Genomic DNA, 12644 nt, shown 5'->3' with positions numbered 1-12644 from the left:
AAACTGCAGATGACCATGTTGTGGTAGTTACCATGGATACCCAAGTGATGTGTGAGCTAACACATAGGCCCAACAGATTCCAAGAAGGCCAGAATCACCAGCGGCACCACCATCGATTGTCAGGTCACCCGGATTCAGCAAATACCAGAGTCCAAAATGATGCAGGTTTATACTGTTAATTTTCAGTTTATCGTTACAGTTGGTGTTATTCCATGTCGGAAGGGACGCAGCTACAGCCAGTGGGGTAACTAGAGACAGGCAGGCAGCTATGTGCAACAAAGGTAGGCGTGTTGTTTTCATATGCAGATCTGAAATATTGTCTTATATGCAAGAGGAGGAGTGATGGGGGTTCAGGCAAAAGCCAGGCTATGGATTGCATTGCTAAATGCTCCATCAGAGTGCAATGGTCGCCTGTCCTTTTTTTAAGTGATGATGTGGGTTTAGCCTGTGCTGTATGTATGTATGGGTGGCTGACTGCCACCCACCCAGAAAGTGTATGGGAGGCTGGTTGGCTGCCAGCCTTCCTTCCATTCCTATGAGTAATGTGAGTGCTCATGAAGGGGACATGGTTGGGTCCACCCCTTTCCCGGTTATCCCCTCTAGGCCTTTTGGCTTAGATCAAGTGTAAAAAAAGAAAGGATCTTGCGACAGATCGCATCCTGAGGCACGTTTTTTTTTTGTGTGAATACTTGCACTTGGGTGACTTGTGAGCACATACTGATACATACGTTCCCTATCTGGGGACCATAAATTAAATGGATTTTTGAGAAAGGGAGCTGATTTGGAAGCTTGCTTCTGTCGCCCTATGCATTGACCCGATGTGGCAGTATCTTCGGGTAGTGAACAGTGCACCACCCCATTCCAGTGTTAAACAAGAAAGATTCTCATTTAATCCTCCGTGGGTGAGAATTGGAGACCAAAATGATGAGTTGCACTGACTGGTTTATGAACGTCTATTCATTTAGCGTTTTAATGACCATGTTTGCACACTGATTGGTGTAAAAAAATAAAATAAAACTAAATAATAATAATCTAGCACACCTGTGCAGGTTTGACATGACATGACAGGTAGCTGTCTTGTGGGTGGTGCTGAATCCTGTTAAATGACATGAGGGTCTCATGCCTATACACAAGGGTGTGTCATTGCTGTTGCTTGACCATGCATTGGTTTCTGTGGTCAGTGAATGATAAAAACAAAATTTACCATCCATTGATGGATGGGAAATCCGCCATGAGGCATTTGTTTTTAGAAACTGCTGCTCACAACCAATGTTGCAATGGAGTGTCTCCATCTGCTGGTGGTATTGGAAAGGTATTAGTGCTATGACAGGGTCTGAAGAAGAAGAAGAAGAAGACGGAAAAAAATATATATAAAAAGAAAAAGAGAGAGAGAGAGAGAGACTGACTTAGTGAGCGAGTGAGTGAGAGAGTGAGAGTGAGTGAGAGTGAATGAGTGAGTGAGTGAGTGAGAACAAATGAGTTAAAGCAAGTGAGTGAGAGAGATCGAATGAATGAAAGTCTGAATGACAGAAAGAAAAAAGGATGAAGAAAGAAGCATGAAGAAAAAAAAATGTATATGGAGTTGCTGACATGAGTGCAATCTACAAAGCCGTTGAGGCTGATCCTCATGGGAGGATTATTGCACCAGGACCCTTAGCACTTTTAAAATGCCATTCAATGCCACGGGCTAGATGTAAACTGCAGATGACCATGTTGTGGTAGTTACCATGGATACCCAAGTGATGTGTGAGCTAACACATAGGCCCAACAGATTCCAAGAAGGCCAGAATCACCAGCGGCACCACCATCGATTGTCAGGTCACCCGGATTCAGCAAATACCAGAGTCCAAAATGATGCAGGTTTATACTGTTAATTTTCAGTTTATCGTTACAGTTGGTGTTATTCCATGTCGGAAGGGACGCAGCTACAGCCAGTGGGGTAACTAGAGACAGGCAGGCAGCTATGTGCAACAAAGGTAGGCGTGTTGTTTTCATATGCAGATCTGAAATATTGTCTTATATGCAAGAGGAGGAGTGATGGGGGTTCAGGCAAAAGCCAGGCTATGGATTGCATTGCTAAATGCTCCATCAGAGTGCAATGGTCGCCTGTCCTTTTTTTAAGTGATGATGTGGGTTTAGCCTGTGCTGTATGTATGTATGGGTGGCTGACTGCCACCCACCCAGAAAGTGTATGGGAGGCTGGTTGGCTGCCAGCCTTCCTTCCATTCCTATGAGTAATGTGAGTGCTCATGAAGGGGACATGGTTGGGTCCACCCCTTTCCCGGTTATCCCCTCTAGGCCTTTTGGCTTAGATCAAGTGTAAAAAAAGAAAGGATCTTGCGACAGATCGCATCCTGAGGCACGTTTTTTTTTTTTGTGTGAATACTTGCACTTGGGTGACTTGTGAGCACATACTGATACATACGTTCCCTATCTGGGGACCATAAATTAAATGGATTTTTGAGAAAGGGAGCTGATTTGGAAGCTTGCTTCTGTCGCCCTATGCATTGACCCGATGTGGCAGTATCTTCGGGTAGTGAACAGTGCACCACCCCATTCCAGTGTTAAACAAGAAAGATTCTCATTTAATCCTCCGTGGGTGAGAATTTGAGTTTGAGAATTGGAGACCAAAATGATGAGTTGCACTGACTGGTTTATGAACGTCTATTCATTTAGCGTTTTAATGACCATGTTTGCACACTGATTGGTGTAAAAAAATAAAATAAAACTAAATAATAATAATCTAGCACACCTGTGCAGGTTTGACATGACATGACAGGTAGCTGTCTTGTGGGTGGTGCTGAATCCTGTTAAATGACATGAGGGTCTCATGCCTATACACAAGGGTGTGTCATTGCTGTTGCTTGACCATGCATTGGTTTCTGTGGTCAGTGAATGATAAAAACAAAATTTACCATCCATTGATGGATGGGAAATCCGCCATGAGGCATTTGTTTTTAGAAACTGCTGCTCACAACCAATGTTGCAATGGAGTGTCTCCATCTGCTGGTGGTATTGGAAAGGCATTAGTGCTATGACAGGGTCTGAAGAAGAAGAAGAAGAAGACGGAAAAAAATATATATAAAAAGAAAAAGAGAGAGAGAGAGAGAGACTGACTTAGTGAGCGAGTGAGTGAGAGAGTGAGAGTGAGTGAGAGTGAATGAGTGAGTGAGTGATTGAGTGAGTGAGTGAGTGAGTGAGAACAAATGAGTTAAAGCAAGTGAGTGAGAGAGATCGAATGAATGAAAGTCTGAATGACAGAAAGAAAAAAGGATGAAGAAAGAAGCATGAAGAAAAAAAAATGTATATGGAGTTGCTGACATGAGTGCAATCTACAAAGCCGTTGAGGCTGATCCTCATGGGAGGATTATTGCACCAGGACCCTTAGCACTTTTAAAATGCCATTCAATGCCACGGGCTAGATGTAAACTGCAGATGACCATGTTGTGGTAGTTACCATGGATACCCAAGTGATGTGTGAGCTAACACATAGGCCCAACAGATTCCAAGAAGGCCAGAATCACCAGCGGCACCACCATCGATTGTCAGGTCACCCGGATTCAGCAAATACCAGAGTCCAAAATGATGCAGGTTTATACTGTTAATTTTCAGTTTATCGTTACAGTTGGTGTTATTCCATGTCGGAAGGGACGCAGCTACAGCCAGTGGGGTAACTAGAGACAGGCAGGCAGCTATGTGCAACAAAGGTAGGCGTGTTGTTTTCATATGCAGATCTGAAATATTGTCTTATATGCAAGAGGAGGAGTGATGGGGGTTCAGGCAAAAGCCAGGCTATGGATTGCATTGCTAAATGCTCCATCAGAGTGCAATGGTCGCCTGTCCTTTTTTTAAGTGATGATGTGGGTTTAGCCTGTGCTGTATGTATGTATGGGTGGCTGACTGCCACCCACCCAGAAAGTGTATGGGAGGCTGGTTGGCTGCCAGCCTTCCTTCCATTCCTATGAGTAATGTGAGTGCTCATGAAGGGGACATGGTTGGGTCCACCCCTTTCCCGGTTATCCCTTCTAGGCCTTTTGGCTTAGATCAAGTGTAAAAAAAGAAAGGATCTTGCGACAGATCGCATCCTGAGGCACGTTTTTTTTTTGTGTGAATACTTGCACTTGGGTGACTTGTGAGCACATACTGATACATACGTTCCCTATCTGGGGACCATAAATTAAATGGATTTTTGAGAAAGGGAGCTGATTTGGAAGCTTGCTTCTGTCGCCCTATGCATTGACCCGATGTGGCAGTATCTTCGGGTAGTGAACAGTGCACCACCCCATTCCAGTGTTAAACAAGAAAGATTCTCATTTAATCCTCCGTGGGTGAGAATTTGAGTTTGAGAATTGGAGACCAAAATGATGAGTTGCACTGACTGGTTTATGAACGTCTATTCATTTAGCGTTTTAATGACCATGTTTGCACACTGATTGGTGTAAAAAAATAAAATAAAACTAAATAATAATAATCTAGCACACCTGTGCAGGTTTGACATGACATGACAGGTAGCTGTCTTGTGGGTGGTGCTGAATCCTGTTAAATGACATGAGGGTCTCATGCCTATACACAAGGGTGTGTCATTGCTGTTGCTTGACCATGCATTGGTTTCTGTGGTCAGTGAATGATAAAAACAAAATTTACCATCCATTGATGGATGGGAAATCCGCCATGAGGCATTTGTTTTTAGAAACTGCTGCTCACAACCAATGTTGCAATGGAGTGTCTCCATCTGCTGGTGGTATTGGAAAGGCATTAGTGCTATGACAGGGTCTGAAGAAGAAGAAGAAGAAGAAGAAGAAGAAGACGGAAAAAAATATATATAAAAAGAAAAAGAGAGAGAGAGAGAGAGACTGACTTAGTGAGCGAGTGAGTGAGAGAGTGAGAGTGAGTGAGAGTGAATGAGTGAGTGAGTGATTGAGTGAGTGAGTGAGTGAGAACAAATGAGTTAAAGCAAGTGAGTGAGAGAGATCGAATGAATGAAAGTCTGAATGACAGAAAGAAAAAAGGATGAAGAAAGAAGCATGAAGAAAAAAAAATGTATATGGAGTTGCTGACATGAGTGCAATCTACAAAGCCGTTGAGGCTGATCCTCATGGGAGGATTATTGCACCAGGACCCTTAGCACTTTTAAAATGCCATTCAATGCCACGGGCTAGATGTAAACTGCAGATGACCATGTTGTGGTAGTTACCATGGATACCCAAGTGATGTGTGAGCTAACACATAGGCCCAACAGATTCCAAGAAGGCCAGAATCACCAGCGGCACCACCATCGATTGTCAGGTCACCCGGATTCAGCAAATACCAGAGTCCAAAATGATGCAGGTTTATACTGTTAATTTTCAGTTTATCGTTACAGTTGGTGTTATTCCATGTCGGAAGGGACGCAGCTACAGCCAGTGGGGTAACTAGAGACAGGCAGGCAGCTATGTGCAACAAAGGTAGGCGTGTTGTTTTCATATGCAGATCTGAAATATTGTCTTATATGCAAGAGGAGGAGTGATGGGGGTTCAGGCAAAAGCCAGGCTATGGATTGCATTGCTAAATGCTCCATCAGAGTGCAATGGTCGCCTGTCCTTTTTTTAAGTGATGATGTGGGTTTAGCCTGTGCTGTATGTATGTATGGGTGGCTGACTGCCACCCACCCAGAAAGTGTATGGGAGGCTGGTTGGCTGCCAGCCTTCCTTCCATTCCTATGAGTAATGTGAGTGCTCATGAAGGGGACATGGTTGGGTCCACCCCTTTCCCGGTTATCCCCTCTAGGCCTTTTGGCTTAGATCAAGTGTAAAAAAAGAAAGGATCTTGCGACAGATCGCATCCTGAGGCACGTTTTTTTTTTTGTGTGAATACTTGCACTTGGGTGACTTGTGAGCACATACTGATACATACGTTCCCTATCTGGGGACCATAAATTAAATGGATTTTTGAGAAAGGGAGCTGATTTGGAAGCTTGCTTCTGTCGCCCTATGCATTGACCCGATGTGGCAGTATCTTCGGGTAGTGAACAGTGCACCACCCCATTCCAGTGTTAAACAAGAAAGATTCTCATTTAATCCTCCGTGGGTGAGAATTTGAGTTTGAGAATTGGAGACCAAAATGATGAGTTGCACTGACTGGTTTATGAACGTCTATTCATTTAGCGTTTTAATGACCATGTTTGCACACTGATTGGTGTAAAAAAATAAAATAAAACTAAATAATAATAATCTAGCACACCTGTGCAGGTTTGACATGACATGACAGGTAGCTGTCTTGTGGGTGGTGCTGAATCCTGTTAAATGACATGAGGGTCTCATGCCTATACACAAGGGTGTGTCATTGCTGTTGCTTGACCATGCATTGGTTTCTGTGGTCAGTGAATGATAAAAACAAAATTTACCATCCATTGATGGATGGGAAATCCGCCATGAGGCATTTGTTTTTAGAAACTGCTGCTCACAACCAATGTTGCAATGGAGTGTCTCCATCTGCTGGTGGTATTGGAAAGGCATTAGTGCTATGACAGGGTCTGAAGAAGAAGAAGAAGAAGAAGAAGAAGAAGACGGAAAAAAATATATATAAAAAGAAAAAGAGAGAGAGAGAGAGAGACTGACTTAGTGAGCGAGTGAGTGAGAGAGTGAGAGTGAGTGAGAGTGAATGAGTGAGTGAGTGATTGAGTGAGTGAGTGAGTGAGAACAAATGAGTTAAAGCAAGTGAGTGAGAGAGATCGAATGAATGAAAGTCTGAATGACAGAAAGAAAAAAGGATGAAGAAAGAAGCATGAAGAAAAAAAAATGTATATGGAGTTGCTGACATGAGTGCAATCTACAAAGCCGTTGAGGCTGATCCTCATGGGAGGATTATTGCACCAGGACCCTTAGCACTTTTAAAATGCCATTCAATGCCACGGGCTAGATGTAAACTGCAGATGACCATGTTGTGGTAGTTACCATGGATACCCAAGTGATGTGTGAGCTAACACATAGGCCCAACAGATTCCAAGAAGGCCAGAATCACCAGCGGCACCACCATCGATTGTCAGGTCACCCGGATTCAGCAAATACCAGAGTCCAAAATGATGCAGGTTTATACTGTTAATTTTCAGTTTATCGTTACAGTTGGTGTTATTCCATGTCGGAAGGGACGCAGCTACAGCCAGTGGGGTAACTAGAGACAGGCAGGCAGCTATGTGCAACAAAGGTAGGCGTGTTGTTTTCATATGCAGATCTGAAATATTGTCTTATATGCAAGAGGAGGAGTGATGGGGGTTCAGGCAAAAGCCAGGCTATGGATTGCATTGCTAAATGCTCCATCAGAGTGCAATGGTCGCCTGTCCTTTTTTTAAGTGATGATGTGGGTTTAGCCTGTGCTGTATGTATGTATGGGTGGCTGACTGCCACCCACCCAGAAAGTGTATGGGAGGCTGGTTGGCTGCCAGCCTTCCTTCCATTCCTATGAGTAATGTGAGTGCTCATGAAGGGGACATGGTTGGGTCCACCCCTTTCCCGGTTATCCCCTCTAGGCCTTTTGGCTTAGATCAAGTGTAAAAAAAGAAAGGATCTTGCGACAGATCGCATCCTGAGGCACGTTTTTTTTTGTGTGAATACTTGCACTTGGGTGACTTGTGAGCACATACTGATACATACGTTCCCTATCTGGGGACCATAAATTAAATGGATTTTTGAGAAAGGGAGCTGATTTGGAAGCTTGCTTCTGTCGCCCTATGCATTGACCCGATGTGGCAGTATCTTCGGGTAGTGAACAGTGCACCACCCCATTCCAGTGTTAAACAAGAAAGATTCTCATTTAATCCTCCGTGGGTGAGAATTTGAGTTTGAGAATTGGAGACCAAAATGATGAGTTGCACTGACTGGTTTATGAACGTCTATTCATTTAGCGTTTTAATGACCATGTTTGCACACTGATTGGTGTAAAAAAATAAAATAAAACTAAATAATAATAATCTAGCACACCTGTGCAGGTTTGACATGACATGACAGGTAGCTGTCTTGTGGGTGGTGCTGAATCCTGTTAAATGACATGAGGGTCTCATGCCTATACACAAGGGTGTGTCATTGCTGTTGCTTGACCATGCATTGGTTTCTGTGGTCAGTGAATGATAAAAACAAAATTTACCATCCATTGATGGATGGGAAATCCGCCATGAGGCATTTGTTTTTAGAAACTGCTGCTCACAACCAATGTTGCAATGGAGTGTCTCCATCTGCTGGTGGTATTGGAAAGGCATTAGTGCTATGACAGGGTCTGAAGAAGAAGAAGAAGAAGACGGAAAAAAATATATATAAAAAGAAAAAGAGAGAGAGAGAGAGAGACTGACTTAGTGAGCGAGTGAGTGAGAGAGTGAGAGTGAGTGAGAGTGAATGAGTGAGTGAGTGAGTGAGTGAGAACAAATGAGTTAAAGCAAGTGAGTGAGAGAGATCGAATGAATGAAAGTCTGAATGACAGAAAGAAAAAAGGATGAAGAAAGAAGCATGAAGAAAAAAAAATGTATATGGAGTTGCTGACATGAGTGCAATCTACAAAGCCGTTGAGGCTGATCCTCATGGGAGGATTATTGCACCAGGACCCTTAGCACTTTTAAAATGCCATTCAATGCCACGGGCTAGATGTAAACTGCAGATGACCATGTTGTGGTAGTTACCATGGATACCCAAGTGATGTGTGAGCTAACACATAGGCCCAACAGATTCCAAGAAGGCCAGAATCACCAGCGGCACCACCATCGATTGTCAGGTCACCCGGATTCAGCAAATACCAGAGTCCAAAATGATGCAGGTTTATACTGTTAATTTTCAGTTTATCGTTACAGTTGGTGTTATTCCATGTCGGAAGGGACGCAGCTACAGCCAGTGGGGTAACTAGAGACAGGCAGGCAGCTATGTGCAACAAAGGTAGGCGTGTTGTTTTCATATGCAGATCTGAAATATTGTCTTATATGCAAGAGGAGGAGTGATGGGGGTTCAGGCAAAAGCCAGGCTATGGATTGCATTGCTAAATGCTCCATCAGAGTGCAATGGTCGCCTGTCCTTTTTTTAAGTGATGATGTGGGTTTAGCCTGTGCTGTATGTATGTATGGGTGGCTGACTGCCACCCACCCAGAAAGTGTATGGGAGGCTGGTTGGCTGCCAGCCTTCCTTCCATTCCTATGAGTAATGTGAGTGCTCATGAAGGGGACATGGTTGGGTCCACCCCTTTCCCGGTTATCCCCTCTAGGCCTTTTGGCTTAGATCAAGTGTAAAAAAAGAAAGGATCTTGCGACAGATCGCATCCTGAGGCACGTTTTTTTTTTGTGTGAATACTTGCACTTGGGTGACTTGTGAGCACATACTGATACATACGTTCCCTATCTGGGGACCATAAATTAAATGGATTTTTGAGAAAGGGAGCTGATTTGGAAGCTTGCTTCTGTCGCCCTATGCATTGACCCGATGTGGCAGTATCTTCGGGTAGTGAACAGTGCACCACCCCATTCCAGTGTTAAACAAGAAAGATTCTCATTTAATCCTCCGTGGGTGAGAATTTGAGTTTGAGAATTGGAGACCAAAATGATGAGTTGCACTGACTGGTTTATGAACGTCTATTCATTTAGCGTTTTAATGACCATGTTTGCACACTGATTGGTGTAAAAAAATAAAATAAAACTAAATAATAATAATCTAGCACACCTGTGCAGGTTTGACATGACATGACAGGTAGCTGTCTTGTGGGTGGTGCTGAATCCTGTTAAATGACATGAGGGTCTCATGCCTATACACAAGGGTGTGTCATTGCTGTTGCTTGACCATGCATTGGTTTCTGTGGTCAGTGAATGATAAAAACAAAATTTACCATCCATTGATGGATGGGAAATCCGCCATGAGGCATTTGTTTTTAGAAACTGCTGCTCACAACCAATGTTGCAATGGAGTGTCTCCATCTGCTGGTGGTATTGGAAAGGCATTAGTGCTATGACAGGGTCTGAAGAAGAAGAAGAAGAAGAAGAAGACGGAAAAAAATATATATAAAAAGAAAAAGAGAGAGAGAGAGAGAGAGAGACTGACTTAGTGAGCGAGTGAGTGAGAGAGTGAGAGTGAGTGAGAGTGAATGATTGAGTGAGTGAGTGAGTGAGAACAAATGAGTTAAAGCAAGTGAGTGAGAGAGATCGAATGAATGAAAGTCTGAATGACAGAAAGAAAAAAGGATGAAGAAAGAAGCATGAAGAAAAAAAAATGTATATGGAGTTGCTGACATGAGTGCAATCTACAAAGCCGTTGAGGCTGATCCTCATGGGAGGATTATTGCACCAGGACCCTTAGCACTTTTAAAATGCCATTCAATGCCACGGGCTAGATGTAAACTGCAGATGACCATGTTGTGGTAGTTACCATGGATACCCAAGTGATGTGTGAGCTAACACATAGGCCCAACAGATTCCAAGAAGGCCAGAATCACCAGCGGCACCACCATCGATTGTCAGGTCACCCGGATTCAGCAAATACCAGAGTCCAAAATGATGCAGGTTTATACTGTTAATTTTCAGTTTATCGTTACAGTTGGTGTTATTCCATGTCGGAAGGGACGCAGCTACAGCCAGTGGGGTAACTAGAGACAGGCAGGCAGCTATGTGCAACAAAGGTAGGCGTGTTGTTTTCATATGCAGATCTGAAATATTGTCTTATATGCAAGAGGAGGAGTGATGGGGGTTCAGGCAAAAGCCAGGCTATGGATTGCATTGCTAAATGCTCCATCAGAGTGCAATGGTCGCCTGTCCTTTTTTTAAGTGATGATGTGGGTTTAGCCTGTGCTGTATGTATGTATGGGTGGCTGACTGCCACCCACCCAGAAAGTGTATGGGAGGCTGGTTGGCTGCCAGCCTTCCTTCCATTCCTATGAGTAATGTGAGTGCTCATGAAGGGGACATGGTTGGGTCCACCCCTTTCCCGGTTATCCCCTCTAGGCCTTTTGGCTTAGATCAAGTGTAAAAAAAGAAAGGATCTTGCGACAGATCGCATCCTGAGGCACGTTTTTTTTTGTGTGAATACTTGCACTTGGGTGACTTGTGAGCACATACTGATACATACGTTCCCTATCTGGGGACCATAAATTTAATGGATTTTTGAGAAAGGGAGCTGATTTGGAAGCTTGCTTCTGTCGCCCTATGCATTGACCCGATGTGGCAGTATCTTTGGGTAGTGAACAGTGCACCACCCCATTCCAGTGTTAAACAAGAAAGATTCTCATTTAATCCTCCGTGGGTGAGAATTTGAGTTTGAGAATTGGAGACCAAAATGATGAGTTGCACTGACTGGTTTATGAACGTCTATTCATTTAGCGTTTTAATGACCATGTTTGCACACTGATTGGTGTAAAAAAATAAAATAAAACTAAATAATAATAATCTAGCACACATGTGCAGGTTTGACATGACATGACAGGTAGCTGTCTTGTGGGTGGTGCTGAATCCTGTTAAATGACATGAGGGTCTCATGCCTATACACAAGGGTGTGTCATTGCTGTTGCTTGACCATGCATTGGTTTCTGTGGTCAGTGAATGATAAAAACAAAATTTACCATCCATTGATGGATGGGAAATCCGCCATGAGGCATTTGTTTTTAGAAACTGCTGCTCACAACCAATGTTGCAATGGAGTGTCTCCATCTGCTGGTGGTATTGGAAAGGCATTAGTGCTATGACAGGGTCTGAAGAAGAAGAAGAAGAAGAAGAAGACGGAAAAAAATATATATAAAAAGAAAAAGAGAGAGAGAGAGAGAGACTGACTTAGTGAGCGAGTGAGTGAGAGAGTGAGAGTGAGTGAGAGTGAATGAGTGAGTGAGTGATTGAGTGAGTGAGTGAGTGAGTGAGAACAAATGAGTTAAAGCAAGTGAGTGAGAAAGATCGAATGAATGAAAGTCTGAATGACAGAAAGAAAAAAGGATGAAGAAAGAAGCATGAAGAAAAAAAAATGTATATGGAGTTGCTGACATGAGTGCAATCTACAAAGCCGTTGAGGCTGATCCTCATGGGAGGATTATTGCACCAGGACCCTTAGCACTTTTAAAATGCCATTCAATGCCACGGGCTAGATGTAAACTGCAGATGACCATGTTGTGGTAGTTACCATGGATACCCAAGTGATGTGTGAGCTAACACATAGGCCCAACAGATTCCAAGAAGGCCAGAATCACCAGCGGCACCACCATCGATTGTCAGGTCACCTGGATTCAGCAAATACCAGAGTCCAAAATGATGCAGGTTTATACTGTTAATTTTCAGTTTATCGTTACAGTTGGTGTTATTCCATGTCGGAAGGGACGCAGCTACAGCCAGTGGGGTAACTAGAGACAGGCAGGCAGCTATGTGCAACAAAGGTAGGCGTGTTGTTTTCATATGCAGATCTGAAATATTGTCTTATATGCAAGAGGAGGAGTGATGGGGGTTCAGGCAAAAGCCAGGCTATGGATTGCATTGCTAAATGCTCCATCAGAGTGCAATGGTCGCCTGTCCTTTTTTTAAGTGATGATGTGGGTTTAGCCTGTGCTGTATGTATGTATGGGTGGCTGACTGCCACCCACCCAGAAAGTGTATGGGAGGCTGGTTGGCTGCCAGCCTTCCTTCCATTCCTATGAGTAATGTGAGTGCTCATGAAGGGGACATGGTTGGG

The 12644-nt window shown here is 43.5% G+C and overlaps 7 pseudogenes; all 7 read left to right on the top strand.

Annotated features, from left to right (window-relative positions):
- The first annotated feature begins 592 nt into the window (after nucleotides 1-592).
- Nucleotides 593-857, top strand: LOC130287914 (U2 spliceosomal RNA; annotated as a pseudogene).
- Nucleotides 858-2287: 1430 nt separating this feature from the next.
- Nucleotides 2288-2554, top strand: LOC130288433 (U2 spliceosomal RNA; annotated as a pseudogene).
- A 1464-nt stretch (nucleotides 2555-4018) lies between these two features.
- Nucleotides 4019-4283, top strand: LOC130286027 (U2 spliceosomal RNA; annotated as a pseudogene).
- A 1472-nt stretch (nucleotides 4284-5755) lies between these two features.
- On the top strand, nucleotides 5756-6021 carry LOC130288272 (U2 spliceosomal RNA; annotated as a pseudogene).
- A 1472-nt stretch (nucleotides 6022-7493) lies between these two features.
- LOC130286173 (U2 spliceosomal RNA) lies at nucleotides 7494-7757 on the top strand (annotated as a pseudogene).
- A 1448-nt stretch (nucleotides 7758-9205) lies between these two features.
- On the top strand, nucleotides 9206-9470 carry LOC130287913 (U2 spliceosomal RNA; annotated as a pseudogene).
- Nucleotides 9471-10928: 1458 nt separating this feature from the next.
- On the top strand, nucleotides 10929-11192 carry LOC130289811 (U2 spliceosomal RNA; annotated as a pseudogene).
- The last annotated feature ends 1452 nt before the right edge of the window (nucleotides 11193-12644 follow it).

Source organism: Hyla sarda, chromosome 8 (genome assembly GCF_029499605.1).
Source record: "Hyla sarda isolate aHylSar1 chromosome 8, aHylSar1.hap1, whole genome shotgun sequence".
NCBI lineage: Eukaryota > Metazoa > Chordata > Amphibia > Anura > Hylidae > Hyla > Hyla sarda.
Note: the sequence above shows the minus strand (reverse complement) of the source record. Positions and strands in the feature narration are given on the sequence as shown.